We start from the raw sequence: 15,097 nt of genomic DNA on the forward strand, positions 1-15,097 counted from the left end.
CGAGTCACTTGATGGGAGACTAGGTACGCCTAATAATTCTGATTTACAAACTTTAATACTAACCTTGTAGAAACATGTGAAAGAACAAAACGACCGTATTGAGCAAATACCCGGCGTACCACCTGTGATCAAAGGAGTTGATTTCGACAAATATTCACAACAACCATGGAAACCAAGCGCAACTCCATTACCAATTCCCAAAAAAATCAAAATGCCTGACATCCCAAAATACGGTGGAACGACCGATCCACGTGACCACGTTACTGCATTTACCACGGGAGTAAAAGGCAATGATTTAACCAAACAGGAGATGGAATCTGTGCTGGTCAAAAAGTTTGGGGAAACACTTACTAAAGGAGCGTTAACATGGTACTCTCTTTTACCTGAAAATTCTATTGACTCTTTTGCTGAGCTTGTAGATCTATTTATAAAAGCACACTCGGGTGCACAAAAAGTTGAAAAGAGAATGGAGGATATATTCAAAGTAAAGCAAGGAGATACAGAATTGCTTCGAGAATTCGTAGAAAGATTCCAACGTGAAAGAATGTTGCTACCAAGAGTACCCGACAATTGGGCAGCCATGGCATTTGCAAGCAATTTAAACGAGAAAAGTTCAGAAGCTACGAGGAGGCTTAAAGAGAGCCTACGAGAATTCCCTGCCACGACATAGAATGGTGTCTATAATAGGTACAGTACCAAATTATGAATCGAAGAAGATATCGTAGCTCAGTCAATGGTTGAAGAAAAAAAAGGTTCGAGGCGGTCGGAATCTGAGAAGAGGTCCGGTAAGAATAGGTACGAGCCTTATATGGGACCTTCGGGGCGAGAAGCTCGTTCCAAATTCGAAAACATGCAGGCTGATCGCAGGTTCGCAAATAGAGATTCAGGTTCGTCATCGTCGAGATTCAGCAAAGATCGAGGTGAACACAATAGAGATGCTAATACAAACGCAAGGATTGGGGACTACAATTTTAACGTAAGTACCTTCGAGTTGGTCGCTGTTTTAAGAAGCGTGGGGGATAAGGTACGGTGGCCTAAAGAGATGAGATCAAATCCAAATAGAAGAAACCCAGACTTTTGGTGCGAGTTCCATAATGACCACGACCATAGAACATCAGACTGCAAATTATTACAAGGTGAGGTGGAACATTTATTGATGCAAGGCTATCTGACGGAATTGTTCAGCGAGAAAGGCAAACAAGCTTACATGAAAAATAGGCAAGAACCCCCAAAACCTCCATCTCCAAAGAGAACAGTAAATGTGATAAACGGCGGAGAAGAAGTCAGTGGCGCAACCTATACAGCTACGAGAAAAACAACAAAGTTCACAATAACTCACGGGAAGCGAACTCGCCAAACTCTGGAAGACGGCAACATAACCTTTGATGATGTAGATGCCGATGGATTAATGATTCCTCACAATGATGCACTGGTAATATCTTTACTTATACATGATACTAATGTAAAACGAGTTTTGATTGACCCAGGTAGCTCTGTGAATATCATTCTATTATGAGTGGTGAACGAAATGTTGATGGGCGATCGTGTAGTTCCAAAAGCATGTTCCTTATCCGGGTTTGATAACTCAACCGTGGTTACAAAGGGCAAGATTGAACTAAGCACATACGCAGAAGAGGTCCTCAAAGAAACAAAATTTCAAGTGATAGACACGGATATGGCCTATAATGTGATTCTTGGGAGGCTGTGGATTCATGATATGGATGTTGTGCCATCCACATTACATCAGGTTATCAAATTCCCTTCAAAATGGGGAATTCAACAAATTCGAGGAGATCAACAAACTTCAAGGAGCATCAATTCGGTGATACAGCCAAGTCAAAAAGATACGAGTGCAAGTCAAAGAGATACAAGTGCAAGTCAAAATGATGCAGAGGAAAATGAGAAAGATGCGGTAAATCAAATTTCAACAGAAACTGTATCAAAACAAACAGACGTGAATCAGATGTAATTCAAGAGCCAGAGGAGAACGAAAACATTAAAACAACGGTTGAGGAGCTTGAAGCTGTTTCACTTTTCGAACAATGGCCAGATCGAAGAATTCATATCGGAGCAAGGTTAAACCTAGAAAGGAGAGGTAAGTTAATTGAATATTTAAAAGCTAACGCGGATTGTTCTGCATGGTCCCATTCAGATATGACAGGTATACCTCCGAAGGTGATGACTCATAAATTAAATGAAGATCCATCATTCATACCTGTCAAACAAAAGAAGAGAAAGCAAGGATCATTCAAAAATCAAGTGATCGATGAAGAGGTACAGAAACTCTTAAAGATTGATTCAATACGCGAGGTAAAATATCCTAATTGGCTAGCTAATACTATGGTTGTTCCGAAAAATAACGGTAAATGGAGAGTTTGTGTGGATTACACTGACTTAAATAAAGCATGCCCGAAGGATTCATTCTCTTTACCGCATATAGATCCATTGATTGATGCTACCATAGGCCACGAATTATTAAGCTTTCTAGATGTGTATTCTGGTTATAATCAAATAAAAATGGACCCCTTAAACGAAGAAAAAACTTTATTTATTTCAAACAGGGGGACTTATTGTTACAAAGTCATGCCTTTTGTCTTGAAAAATGCTGGAGCCACGTATTAGAGGTTGATGACCAAGATGTTCCAAGAACACCCGGGGAAGACGATAGAAGTGTACATTGATGATATGTTGGTCAAATCTACACAAGTGGAAGGTCACTTTCAACATCTTTCAACTACCTTCGAGATCCTCCGTAGATATAATATGAAACTGAACCTAGAAAAGTGCGTTTTTGGCGTAGCTTCAGGTAAGTTTCTAGGCTTTCTCGTATCTAATAGAGGAATTGAAGTAAATCCTGCACAGATTAAAGCTATTGAAGAAATAGCTGATATACTCACAAGCAAAAAAGAAGTACAAAGATTGACAGGTAGGATTGCAGCTCTGGGAAGATTCATTTCAAGATCTTCAAAGAAAAGCTTTAAATTCTTTTCAGTTTTGAAGAAGCAAAATCAGTTTGAATGGACTGAAGAATGCCGACAAGCTCTCAAAGATTTGAAAGCATACTTAACAAATCCTCCCCTACTGTCTAAACCAAGGGATGGAGAAAGACTATTTGTATATCTTGCAGTTGTAGAAGTAGCTGTAAGTGCAGTTTTAGTAAGAGAGGACAAATGTAAACAATTTTTTATTTATTATGTTAGTAAATCTTTATTAGATGCCGAAACTAGATATCCTCATCTAGAAAAACTAGTTTTAGCATTAATCATGGCAGCTAGGAAATTGAGACCATATTTTCAATACCATCCTATCTCCGTAGTAACTGCATATCCATTAAGGAGTATTTTGCATAAACAAGAATTGTCAGGCAGACTAGCCAAATGGGCAATAGAACTAAGTGAATATGACATTATTTATCAACCTAGAACAACAGTAAAATCTCAAGTTCTAGCAAATTTCGTCGCATACTTTAATACAAAAATAATTCTTGAAGTAGAAAAGGAATTACAAATTTTTACTGGAGCTAATCCAGGTATGTGGACTTTATTTACTGATAGCTCTTCAAATGTCATAGGAGCTGGTTTGGGTATTGTCTTAATCCCACCCTCAGGTGAAAGTATAAGACAAGCAATTAAATGTTACCCTATTACTAACAATGAAGCAGAGTATGAAGTTGTAATTGCAGGTTTGAAACTAGCATGAGAACTCTCTATAGAGCAAATCATGATTAAAAGTGACTCTCAACTGGTAGTCAATCAGATGCAGGGGACTTACGCTGCCAGAGAGCCACGAATGCAACAATACTTGGAAAAGGAACGAGAACTGGTCAGGCAATTCCAATCACGGAAGATCGTGCAAATACCTAGGGAAGAAAACACAGAAGCAAACGCGTTGGCTAACCTTGCTTCAGTTGCAGAAGTAACGAGGGAAGAAAATGCTATTGTAATACATTTATTTCATTCAGCACTTGACTAGGATAAACATGAGGTAAGCTTTAACAATTTAATCTGGGATTGGAGAAACGAGATTGTTAATTTTTTGCAGTACGGGATCGTACCTGAAGGCAAGAAAGAATCTCAAGTGCTTCAATGAAAATCTGCTCGTTACTGCCTAATTCGAGATAATTTATATCGAAAAATGTTTGGTGGTCCTTTAGCAAGGTGCCTTGGACCCAATCAAACGGAGTACGTGATGAGGGAAGTACATGAAGGACACTGCAAAAATCACGCAGGTGGAAGATCTTTAGTTAAAACACTAATCGGGGCAGGATACTACTGGCCTAAAATGGAAGAAAATGCGAAAACCTTTTTAGCCAAATGTGATAAGTGTCAACGATATGCCAACAATATGCATCGACCTGCAGAGTTATTACATACAGTTATTTCCCCATGGCCATTTATGAAATGGCGAATGGATATAGTAGGGCCTTTACCACAAGCTAAAGGAAAAGTACGGTTCTTATTAGTATTAACAGATTACTTTTCAAAATGGGTAGAGGCAGAAGCTTTCAAACAGGTACGAGAAAAGGAGGTGAAAGACTTCATTTGGCGAAACATTATATGCCGGTTTGGAGTTCCAAAAGAAATCGTATGTGATAATGGCCCACAATTTATAGGCTCGAAAATCACGGAGTTCTTTCAAAGTTGGCAAATCAAACGAATAACCTCTTCATCTTACCATCCCGTGGCAAATGGACAAGCTGAGTCAACAAATAAGATTATCATCAATAATTTGAAGAAGAGACTAGAAAAATCAAAAGGGAATTGGCCTGAAGAATTACCAGGAGTGTTATGGGCTTATAGAACCACAGCAAAAACAGCCACGAGAGAAACTCCATTTTCGCTTGTGTACGGTTCAGAAGCTTTAATCCCGGTTAAAATAGGAGAACCAAGCTCGAGATTCATATTGGCAACCGAAGAGTCGAGCGATGAGGAATTAAGAACAAACTTGGACTTACTCGAAAAAAGAAGAGAAGCAGCTTTAATACAGATGGCAGCACAAAAGCAAATCATAGAACGATATTACAACAGAAAGGCTCACCTCAGGTACTTCAAAATTGGAGACTTCGTTCTTAAAAAGGTTTTCCAATCAACAAAAACAGCCGGAGCAGGAAAGTTAAATCCAAATTGGGAAGGACCCTATAAAGTTTGAGGTATCGCTGGAAAAGGTGCCTACGAGTTAGAAACCATGGATGGAAAGGTTTTACCCTCGAGTTGGAATGCTGTTCATTTAAAGAAATACTATTTCTGAACAAAAGAAATACCCACGGTGAGGTATCGTTCAATTATGATTTTTGTTTTGTACAGTTAAAATTATACTAACAATTTTAGATGATAGGCGAAAAGCTAGCCCATGCCAAATGATGATATTAGACCTGAAGGACATGCAGAAGCAGCATTATTCCCGGTCTAGGGTTGCAACCTTTCTGATGGAAATATAAAGGGTTAAGCAGTCATCATCTAAATTATATATACCTCTGAGTCCCGTATGTTTTTCCTTTTCAGGAAATGGACCACATGGAAGGAATAACCAAGTGCTCGAGATTTCATACTTCAAAGCTCAAACACTTGGGGGACTATATATATATAAGGAAGGCAAATAAGACTGGAAAAGTCAGAATTCAGGTCAAGCCTATGGTCTACCCAACAAATCGAAAGTTAAGAGCAAAGTCAAGAGCCAACAACGCAAGCCTGATTCAAAAACCTATGAAGAATACACTCGTGGATGTAAATTTCAAAATCTTACGAATGTTTAGGTTAAAGGCAATATTAATCATGGGTTGCAAGATATACCCTTGAATTTTGTAAAATCTGTTGTAAAGAAAACAGTTACGAAAGAGTTATAGATGATACAAAACTTCCTCAAAGTTATTCAAAGAAACGTGTGTGTTCCTATTTCTTTCATATGTTTACACCATTATGAAGTTGAGATGTCTTCTTCATTACGTGTCGTTTATAAAAGGACCCTCTTTTATAATTCGTGCCTGTTCAAAAAGTCACGGAGTATTGAAGTATTTTTAAATGCATAATAAAAGAGTAGAATAGAAACTCAAAATAAAATATTATATAAACCCAGTTAAAACTAAGTGTAAACTTAGTTCAAACCAAAGTATTTGATATTGAACCCCAAAACGGATTAGGGGTAAAACTTGCCGACCATTCCACAAATAAAAAAACAAATCTAATAAACTTTCCAAACACAAGTTCATTATGGGGTAGATTCTAAAGTAGTACTATCAGCAACGAGAGAAGTCAAGATGGCATCATCATCAGCAGCAGAAGGTTCGACTTGAGCAGAAGAGATTTGAACACTAACTTCACCAGGAGTAAGTTTATCACCCTCGGGAATACCGACCTCAGGTGAAGAAAAGTTTTGGCTTTGCTGAGTTTTTTTAATGGTTTCCTTAGTTTTTGCAATCTCAGCAGTCAAGTCAAAACCTTCCTGGTTAGCCTCCATCTAAGTCTCGAGGTACGTGTTCAAGAAAGCCCAACTTACATCAAGAGTTGATTTATCCTCAAGGGCCTTGTAATCCCTCTCCCATTGCTTAATTTTGGCCCCCACCTCTTCTTTTTCAGTCAAAGCAGCATCATAAGAAGTTTGTAAAGGGGCGATGATCTCTCTAAGAACTGAACTTGGTTAGAAGACGCACGAAGATCTTCTTGAGTTTGGGTGAGCGTTTGAAAAAGATCCCTGGCGTAAACTTCTTTTTGGTTCAGTAGTTCCTTCAAGCCCCTAATTTCTTCAGTGGCTTTGGAAAGCTGCTCAGAAAATGAAGACTCGAGAAGGTTTTTATCTTTGCCCGCTTGACTGGATGAGGCTTTCTCAACTGCCAACTCTACTAACGTTATCTTCACCTGCTACTCCAAGGTACACTTTTCTTCCTCTAAGACTTCTTTCTCAAGTTGAAGACCTTCGAACTGTTCCTTCCAGTTGTCCGCTTCGGTGCGATAGTCGTTCATTAACTGCTCAATATGGACGATCATATTCATCATCTCCATACCAATCAGGTTGATCTACACAATGAAAAGGAAAATGTGATTGTCAAATATAGATGAAAAGGAAATCACATGCAAAATAAAAAGCTAAGGTTTATACCCTTAAAGATAAATGTACAATATCATTCATCCACGTTAAAGAACTGTGGTTTTCCAATTTGGACTTCTCAACTAGGTCAATCAATGGTTTCAGCCATACAACAGCTTGGCCAGATTTCTTCAGAAGATTACCATCCTCAGGAACCTCGATGGTAACTCTTTTCATTACCCTACCGTTACTGGAAGAACAACCTTCAATACGAGAAGTTGTAATAGTAAGGGCAGTTGAGGGAGTCAAAATAGCCACGGGCGAAGCAGTGGTAGCAGCAACAGGTGCGGGGAACTGAGGATGAACTGGAACAGATACAGAAAAAGAGGCAAGAGGCGTTTCCTCAGAAACAAAGCTGAAGTCTTCATTATCAAACCCACGAGAAAAGAGCTATTTAGTAGAGTCACGGGGTACAACATGCATCTCTTCATCAGAGCTCACTAAGGTAGCACCTTTGGGCTCGTGCATGGGAACAGAACTGGGAGGAGGAGTATCTTCATCATCCGAAATGACACGTCTCCTAGCTCAAGGCTTACGAACTATCGAGCCTTTATCACGTTCCTCTTCACCCTCGGAACTGTGTGCTCTATCAGCTTTTCTTTTTGATGAAGAACTCAAGATCATATCTTGAGCCATTGATAGAGAGAGTCTCGAAGTGGCAATAGATGTGTCACTCACACCTCGAATGGGAAATTCTAGTAAAGAGAGGAGTTAGTAAATGTTTTATGGAAGTAAGTTAGAAAGTAGAAGAGAAAGATACCATGAGTCTTCACTTTCCAAACAAACCTATTAGAAAGGTACTTCCAGGACCTTTCTTCCATAGAAGCAACAGTTAACAATGTTTCTACCCAACCACAGAAGTTTGGAATCTCCTCAACAGATTCCATGGTTGCTAAAACAAAAGGAAAAGAAAAACAGTCACGAGATTGCAGGTTCTTCACAAAATAAAAAGAGAAGGAACAAATCTGAAAAGAAACTTACGTGCAAAGTTCCACTTTTCTGGAAAAGGCATGTTCTCTTCACCCACTAACCCACTTGTGGGAGTAGAAACGAATCAGGCATACCAACCACGATCCTTGTCATCTTCAGGGCTCACTAAAACTCTCTTATTCCTGGCCACGAGAGTAAAAACCCCATAACGAAATAACTTGGGGGAATGAAGATGAATCAAATGATAGAAGGTAAAGGGTAAAGAGGCCAAGTTTTGCAAGTATCTCAAGCATGCCACAACTCTCCATACAATAGGTCCAATTTGTCCAAAGGAAACATTGAAAAAATGACAAAATTCTATGATCTGATCCTTATAATGTTGTGTGGAGAGTTTCTTTTCTATCAGCAGGGTATATGTGTTGAGATTTGAATTTGAATTTGGTTGAGAAAGTTGATATGATCGTCATATGGTTGTATGCGAGCTTAGTAGATGATTTGAGGTACTATATGGTTTGTGTTATGTGAACTTAGGAAGGATTTAGTTGAATCTCCATGCAGTATTATGGCAGTAATAGAGTATGGGTATGGTGAGTTATCATATGTTCTATTATATGGCATTAAGCTAAGTGAGGGAATCTACTATCGATGATTTGATTAAATGGTTACGTGTTGTATTGGTTTTGGTCTGAGGCATACTTGTGGATCGGTTATGACTTGTAGAGGTTGAGATCGAGGATAAATCGAGTAAAGAAATTTATGGATATGGGTTATGTTACACTTTATGAGTATATGGGAATTATGGGATGATTGAGTTATTATTTGTGAAGGATGCAATGCGTGTGAAGTAGTAAATATTGCTCGGTTGCTTAAAGGTGTGGATTACTTCTTTGGGAGTTGTTGTGCTAATGGGGCACATGTCGTTCGACCCGTTTGGTCGGTGCAGTTGATATTTGAGGAGGGTGGATGACTCTCGAGAAAATTCTAATTGATTCAAGATTTTCATGTAGCAATTGTGAATTTCTAAATTTATATATGGCTAGGATCTGAGATTTATATTGGATGGTATCGTGACTCGCGGTATTTCTATATCATTATGGATTTTACATTTCGGTATCAGAAAGGTGGAGGAAATAACTTCAGATTCATAGAAGGTCTCTTCAAAATGGGTATCTCAGTTGTGGTACTTTTGGGGTACTTAAGAGGGAATATAACGGCTTATGGGCCTTAGGGCGGTGCAGTTTTATTTTAGGAGCTCGCGGGGTGAGTTTTGGTTAAGGATCGTAGTGTTCTAGCAATAAGAAGTGTCACCTTGAGGGTAATTCACAAAGAACTTAGAGAAATAATACAGCTTGGTAGTAGGTTAGATAAGCAAGGTAATAGATATGATCGGTTCTTTGGGTACTTATGATGTGGTGAATCTCTACAGGTGCTCGGCGATAACATTCTTGGAGTTGGCGACCTGCATGGCTTGGTTGAGTTAGAGAAATTCAGCTCTGGCGGCTTGATTGTGTGCAAATGGGTTTCAAAGTATTCTCGATAGTTTTTACCATAGTGTGAGATATTTTCTCCTGAATGGGATCAAATGGAAGATTTTTGACTGATCGGGTATGTATTCTGCTAGAATCATAGTTGATTATGGATTCTTGTACTTTTCATATGATGGCATGATAGATGCGGTGTGTTGTATGGGGGACGAGATTTGCAGGTGCAATGTCACGGTCCGGATTTGGAGGGAAGGTAATGAATGTTTGACAGCATGGACAATTTCAAATATTTTGATGAATGTTATAACTACTTGGTAATTCCTGAGAAGGGTGCGCATTTCAGAAGGCGCACTGTGTGTTGACTTACGAATGCTTCATTGGTATTGCGGTACTTGCCTGGTTGCTTACCTGTTTATATTCAGATTTTTGCTATGTGGAAAGGAATAATTATAGAAGTATTCCTTTTGGGATGATCATGTATGAGACATGTGTTAGGCATTCGGGCGACGGAGTTCGGATCAGATATGGTGCTTCATGTGTTCTATGGACTGGGAGACCAGGAGTTCTCAGAAACATATTGTTTCGTGGTTGTGGAATGTGAAGATGTGGACAAAGCTATCTAGATGATAACATATGTTATGGTTAGGTCATTGTGGACTTTAGGAGGGTTATTTATCTATTTGTGGGTGACCAGAGTTGAGTTGGGGCCCATTGGTAGGCATCATGTGTATTTCACACCGGGTCGAATTTGTTGATTCCACATTGTTGTTATGAGGGATGTGCCATTCGGTTAGAGTTGAGTTTATTCATGTTCTGAGATGCTCTATGAATTACCCTTCTATGCTATGAGGGGTTGGGATCTGTTGGTTATAGGCACACATGGTGTAGTCCTATTTGGGCCTTAAAGCGGAATTGAGCAAGATGGATATTAAGGTGTTGAATGATTGATTGCGCATTTGGTTATGTTCTTTCCAGACTATGGTATTGTGTTATTGGTTCCTTCATGGTTATGGTCATGCACCTTGGGTACTTGATGTCGAATTGCACGTGGTTATTTATTTTGAGCATGGTGGCTTGGGGTATTTCATATGGACCAGTGTTTGGACGGGTTCTTAGCATTTCGTTGCGGCGGTACTTGTTGAGCTTGCGGGACGGTTCTCTCATTTGAGTTATTTTCTATGTTTGAGTACACTTAAATTATTGCGTATTGGTTCATGGATTGCACGGTTTGTGGCTTACGGTTGTATTGGTGTGGCACGTCAATAGGGCGGCTGTATTTGATAAGACGAGGTCGTCAGACCTAGAATGGGTGCTAGCGGATCTGATTGTGGTATAATGGAAGGGTAATGATGCTGATCGGCTTAGAATTGGCTATAGTTCTTGTCGAAGGAGAGGGAGCTCCATGACTTGTTGATATGATAAGTGGTTGTGAGTTTCTGCGTGTTTATTTCATCATTGGCATTGTATGAAGGTTTTAGAACGAGGTTTTGCTTGATACTAGGTTTATTACAGGTACCAGATTTGTTTTGAGCAGTTATTATGATTAGAAGTCATTGCTACAAGTACGCGAGTTATGTGGTATATCATGATTTTGTCTTGGGTTATGGTTATGACTTGATACAACTAGTTTAAACTTATACAATGTGTAGATAGGAGATTCAGATCTTATAGGAAATTCTGGATGTTGGAAATTGGATTATGTGGTTTATGGGCTAAGGTTGAAGTAATGATTTTCCGTTATGTTGCATTGTCAGGCCTATATGGAATAAAGTGACATGGTATCACCCCGGGTATGTGCGTGGTAAGGGTACACGACAATTTGATGGTTTTGGAATGACTCTTGGCATGTTCGAGGACGAATGTATGTTTAAGTGGGGGAGGATGTGATGACCCGACCAGTCATTTTGAGCATTTTCACTTCGCTCGGTAGTTTGAGGGCATGAGTAGATCCGTATGATGTATTATGACTTGTGTGAATCGTCGGTTTTGATTTTTAGGTTATTCAGAATCAATTTGGAAGAATGAATTTCATTTTTGAAGCTTTAAGTTGGAAGAGGTGACCAAGTTTGACTTTTGTAAATTTGACCCCGAAATCAAGTTTTGATGGTTTCGTTTGGTCCGGATGGTGATTTTGGACATGGGCGTATGCCCGAATTTGCATTTGGATATTTCTTGAAGGATTTGGCACTAATTAGCAAAAGTGGGAAATTTGAAGGTTTGGAAAGTTCACAAGTTTGATCGGGAGTTGACTTTGATGGTATCAGACTCGGATTATGGTTCCAGGAATTTGAGTAGCTTCGCTATGTCATTTGGAACTTGTGTGCAAAATTTGAGTTCATTCCGGGTTGATTCGGTATGTTTCGACGCGAGTTTTGAAAGTTCAAAATTCATAGTTCTTTCAATTTGAATTGATGTACGATTCATCATTTTGATATTGTTATGCGTGATTGAGGTCTCGGCTAGGTCCTATTATGCTATGGGACTTGTTGGTATATTTGGACAGGGTCCCGAGGGGCTCGGGTGAGTTTCAGATGAGGTCCAGACCATTTCGTCGCATGTTGCAATTGGTCGCAAAAGCGACTTCACAGATGCAGGGTATTCTTCGCAGAAGCGAAAAGGGACAGTTGGGCATGAGGTTCGTAGATGCGGGTGCATAGGCACATTTGCACGACTGCAGATGTGGTTCAGTGCGTAGAAGTGCGATCCCAGAAGGGGGTAGAAGATCGCAGAAGCGATGGCTGCTGATTCAGGGATTCTTCACAAAAGCGAAATATTTACCGCATAAGCAAGGGTCGCATATGCGACGAGTTGATCGCAAATGCTATGAAGCTGGGCAGACTATATTTAGAGACTTGGTCATTTTCTTTTCACATTTTTGGGATTTTGGAGCTCGGTTTGGGCGACCTTGGGGAGGAATTTCACCATGTGGATTAGGGGTAAGTGTTCTCCACTTATTGTGGATTATATTTCATGAATCTATTCTCGTTTTGGCGTTTGGATTATGAAATTTAAGGAGAAATTGGGATTTTAGCCAAAAGTTTCATAGAGTGCATTTTTGAGTTTTGAACATCGATTTAGAGTCGGAATTGGGTGAAACTAGTATGGTTGGACTCGTAATTGAATGAGATGTCAGATTTTATAAGTTTCGTCGAGTTCTAAGGCACGGGCCTGGGTTGGACTTTTGGGTTGATTTTGGGCATTTGATTAAAGATTCAACCTTTATCGATTGGGTTTGTTTCCTTTGGCATTATTTGATGTATTTGAGTTTCGTTTTTCTAGTTTCGAGCCGTTCGGAGGTCGGTACGCGCGAGATGGAATTTTTGGAGCATCGCTTGGCTTGCTCGATATTGGATTTGGCTTCTTCGAAATAAGCAACACTTTTAAACTGGGTGTTGAGGGTATGAAACCCCAAATTAAGTGTTATGTGATTGATGTTGAGGTGACGCGCATGCTAGGCGACATGCGTGTGGGCGTGCACCATATAAATTGTGATTTAGTCGATTCCATGAAATTATGTAGCTATTTTATCTGAACATTTTTACTGTACTCTATGTGTTAGAGCACTTGAGCTGTAATTCATGCTAGAAATCATGTTTAGGCTATATGCTAATAATATTAGGACCCACAATGGTCGTTCTTTGCTGTTGAGTTATTTGCTTAATTGCAGTTATGTGCTCAGTTGCATTTATAATTTCATATCATATCTCAGTCTCTGTTATCGTATATTGTCACATCTTGTATCATTGATTTGGGCTTCTTAGCATGAGTGTTTTGGGCTCGAGAGACTAGAGAGATTGATGACTGAGTGAGGCCGAGGGATAATTGTGAGTGATATTTATGGGATCGAGCTACAAGCCGCAACATGCTTTATTGATTCATACAAGGATTTGGTTTATTATAGCGCTTGGGCTGGATTGGCCCCTCCGAAGTCTGCACACCCACCGTGGGCGCAATTGCTAGCAATTATTTACATTTAGGCTGGATCTGCCCTGGTTTATTTACATTTAGATTTATTTGCATTGGGCTGGATTTGCCCTAGTTTATTTGCCTCTTTTGGCTGGATCTGCCTTGGTTGATTTGCATTTGAGCTGGATCTGCCCTGTACAGTAATGAGTGACTGAGTGTGCTAAGTATTGAGCATGATGAGTGAGAATACGAGACATTGAGATGGAGTACTCTAAGTGGGTGAGTATATGAGTTCATCATTGAGATGCATTGCATTTGACTTGCGTACTTGAGATACATGCATAGACATGCATTTCCTTCTGCTACCTGGCTTTGGTGACATTCATGACTTCACCTGTATATTCACATGTAGGAATAGAGATGTATTTTCCCTATGCTATCTTAAAATGAAACATCTTATTTATTGTTGAAAGGTTTTTGGGAAAAATCACGGTTTTCAAACTTATTCATATGCTCTTGGTGCTTTCGGTGAAAGATTTGGGATTTAGTGTTATACTTGAAAAGTATGCCTATCTTTCCGTAACTGTGAACGAGTTGAACATCTTACCTCTGAGTTATTTTCATGTACCATTTTATTATTATTGTTATGAGTGTTGCTGGTTATTGGAGTTGGACTCTGACCCGTGTCCCAACTCGTCACTAATTTCAACCTAAGGTTAAGTTTGTTACTTATTGAGTACATGGGGTCTGTTATACTCATACTACACTTCTACACCTTGCGTTCAAATGTTGGATGTTGATGTTGCTGCATACGACGGGAGCTGGATCGGAAGATGTACCTGCATTCCGGTTATGGCTATCATTTGTCCTTGGTAGCATTAGATTCGAATTGTGTTCAATTATATGACTGGGTCGATAGGTGGTCTAAAGCCTAATGTAAATGGGATATGTATAAACAAAGGAATAACCAGCTTTGTATGAAGTGATCCTTTGATTTGCATTAGGGACTAAAATTGGGAAATTGAATTTCCAATGACATTCTTTTCGCACAAGAGAAATCAAGCACTCAGAAATCTGGGAAGGGTAAACATTAGCATGATCATGAGAAGTCATGGAAGTAACTTGATTTCTAATCGATTATCTATCAGTAAAGAAGGAAAGTTCAACGGGAATAATCTCATCAATAGTGGGTTCACGAAGCGATTCACTAGACTCCCTATTTCTGGCAGAAGATCTATGAGTTGAAGAAGCTCTAGTTCTAGAAGAAGGAGGGGTAGCAACGTTGGGTCGAGAAGTAGAACCACGAACAGATAAATATCCTAAGCTACGCAACCTACCGCCTCTTCTACTCCTAACAGAAGCCATTGAAGGGGGAAGTTCATCTACAATTACTACTCTGCGAGGATTAGGGTTTGATGAAGACATGGTTATACAAGAAAATAATGCGCACTGAAGAACAAGAGCTATTAAAGAAGAAGAACACTGTATATTGAAGGTTTTGTGAAACTAAAAGTGACTGACACAACCGCAAGAAAGCTTTTAAAACAGCTGAAGAGTCGCAAACCCAATCGATGAAGGCCACATAGCACGTACATTAAATGGAAGTGACATGTGAAGCGATGGATCTAAAGAAGATGCAATGATACATGGGAAACGACAGCAAAATATTCATGCCATAAATACATGCCACTTCCCAA

The sequence above is a fragment of the Nicotiana tabacum genome, chromosome 15, assembly GCF_000715075.1.
Source record: "Nicotiana tabacum cultivar K326 chromosome 15, ASM71507v2, whole genome shotgun sequence".
Classification (NCBI taxonomy): Eukaryota; Viridiplantae; Streptophyta; class Magnoliopsida; order Solanales; family Solanaceae; genus Nicotiana; species Nicotiana tabacum.